At 61.0% G+C, this 2,421-nt stretch overlaps 1 protein-coding gene across 1 annotated transcript in view; it reads right to left on the bottom strand.

Annotated features, from left to right (window-relative positions):
* The window catches only part of MEF2A (myocyte enhancer factor 2A), a 165,742-nt gene extending 165,433 nt beyond the window's left edge, over positions 1–309 (bottom strand). Inside the window, 1 exon segment of the mRNA XM_040493787.1 lies at positions 159–309. The gene's annotated coding sequence lies outside the window, so the exon portion shown is untranslated.
* Between the last annotated feature and the right edge of the window lie 2,112 nt (positions 310–2,421).

The raw sequence follows: 2,421 nt of genomic DNA, 5'->3' as shown, positions 1-2,421 counted from the left end.
AGCGTGGGCGCGCCCGTCAGCTGCGCCGGAGGCACTTTGGGTGTGGGGCCGTCGCTCGTCCCAGCGCCCCCCGGCCCCTACCCGGCCCCCTCGCCGAGACGCCGCCCCCTCCGGCACCGTCGGCCCGGTGGACGGAGCCCCGCCGCCGCGGCCCTCACCGTGTCTCCGGCGCAGCTGACGGGCGCGCACACGCTGCAGCCCGGGCCAGCCACCAGCGCTCCGCGCCGCCCGGAGCCGCCTCCTTCAGCCCGGGACTCGCCGGGACATCCGCGCACGGATCCCCACACCGGGGCTATTTTTAGGAGACAGGCCCCGGCCAGACCGGAACTCGTTCCTGCCGCCGCGCGTGCGCACTACGGCCGCGGTCCTCGGTGTCCCTCCGCCAGCTTCGCCTTTCCCTCCCTTCCCCTCGGCTCCCTGTCTCTCTCTGTTCCCTTGAGGTTTCTCTTCAGCGCTGACTTATCCTCTCGGTGGGTCCTAGAGTACTCGGAATGGGAAAGACGAGGGTACGGGCAAAGAGAGTCAGTGGAAGCAAGCGCTACTCCACAAGGACGCTGGGGGCGGACTATGTTTTTCCGGGTGGGTGAGGAGACGGATCACCCGGCACAGGAAGGAGATGACGGCGGTTTGGCGCCGGGGCTACAGGCTGGAGCTCGCTTCCCTGTGAAGAACCGTGTTCTCCTGGAAGGGATACTGGTCACTTGATGAGGGCCTAGGCGCCTCCCAGGGCGGGGCGGCCCGGCGGCGTCGCGCCCTACAGCCCCAGCCTCCCCCCGCCGCTGCCTCCTTGACCAGCCCGCGGGGGCCGGGACCAGGAGCGGCTTCAATGACGCGGCGCGTGGCAAATCGCCGCGCGTGGCCGCCGGCTCCAGCCAACCGGGGGCACCGAGGGGCGGGGCTCTGGGGGCGGGGCCGGGTCTCCGGGGCGCGAGTTCGGCAGACGCCCGGAGTCCGGTGCCAGGCAGGGTCCTCCGGGACGGCCCAGACGCCTCCTGCCGAGCTCCTGGGGCCGCGCCAGCACCCGTTCCCTACCCACCCCCCCCGCGACCCCGCCCCGCGGTCGGCCACACTGGCCCCCTGCAGACCTCTGCTCGCCACGCACGCGCCCACGCCCTCATTGTGGTCAGGGCCGCACCTGTGCTCGCGTCTGGGCGGCCGCCCCTGTCACCCTCACTGAGCAAGCACAATGGGACTTCGGTCCCTGGCGCGCCGTGGCGGCTGGGATCTGGGCCCAGGCCCCGAGGGAGTAGTACTTGAAGGGGCCTGGAGTGGGCGACCCCTTTCAGGCTGGCGAGGCAAGCGCCCCCGGTCCCGGGAGAGACACAACCTCCTAGTAATAGCCAATTACTAATAGGCAGCGGTAGCCTACTGCTTGAGCGCCAAACTGCGCGGAACGTTTTGCATCTGATAGCTCATATATCCCTCACAACATCCCCAAGAAGTAGACTCAGTTTCTATTCCCGTTTTACAGAAGAGGAAAGGGAAGCTGAGCGCTAAAGTGACCCTTTGAGGTCACAGCTTAAGAGGGCACCGAGGACTTGAACTCCCAACCACTCTGCATACTGTCTTTTCTGAAAGAGGTGCAAAGGAGATATGCTTGGGACTGCCCTTCTGTTTTGTGGGGTTATTGGTTTTGTCGAGCCATTGTTGGTCCCTGCATCTTGAAGCCTGCTAACCTTTGGAGAGTTTCTACAGCCACACTGCCTATTTCTGCACCCAGAGGTGCCTATGCAATAAACACAGAGCCAAATGGTTATTTTCATTTGAAAGAGAAACTCAGTACCGCAGCACTTTGAAACAAAGTGACTGGGGTGGCTAAGCAGATGCGCAGAGGACGCGCAAAGGAACTGGGAAGTTACAGAGGAAGCTGGAGGCTCGCAGGCTTCCTCTCTCAAGGACAGGGCAACGTACTGGGGAGAACCCAACACAAAAGCGGCACATAAACACCAGACGCTGGAAAATAAATCCAGAGTTCTGCTCAGAGCCCCACAGTATCACTTTCCAGAAGAGCCAGCAGCAAGGACTATAGGGAAGTTTTGGAAACACATTAAAATTTGGTGTAAGTCAAGGACTATAGGGAAGTTTTGGAAACACATTAAAATTTGGTGTAAATCAGCAAGTCATGTGCAAATGCATGTTTTTTAACCTGCCAGAAGCTGCAAAGGCAGCTGCATTTGACTTCTTTGCTCCACGAACATAGAAGAGTTTGATACTTTTACTTCAAAGCCAAGGCTCTGAGGTGGAGGGGACAGTGATCAGTAGCTCCGTCATTCCCACCTGCCCTTCACCCTGGAAAAAAAGGGGCCATGTAGAACAGACTTCCATTACTCCACCTCATGACCATCCCAGGGCACAGAAGACTAGCTCAGACTGCCTGCCTTCCCATTCAAATGCTGTGGGTCACTCCAGAGAACCAGAGAG

This window comes from Herpailurus yagouaroundi, unplaced genomic scaffold (genome assembly GCF_014898765.1).
Source record: "Herpailurus yagouaroundi ecotype Mexico unplaced genomic scaffold, PumYag 185, whole genome shotgun sequence".
Taxonomy (NCBI): Eukaryota; Metazoa; Chordata; class Mammalia; order Carnivora; family Felidae; genus Herpailurus; species Herpailurus yagouaroundi.
Note: the sequence above shows the minus strand (reverse complement) of the source record. Positions and strands in the feature narration are given on the sequence as shown.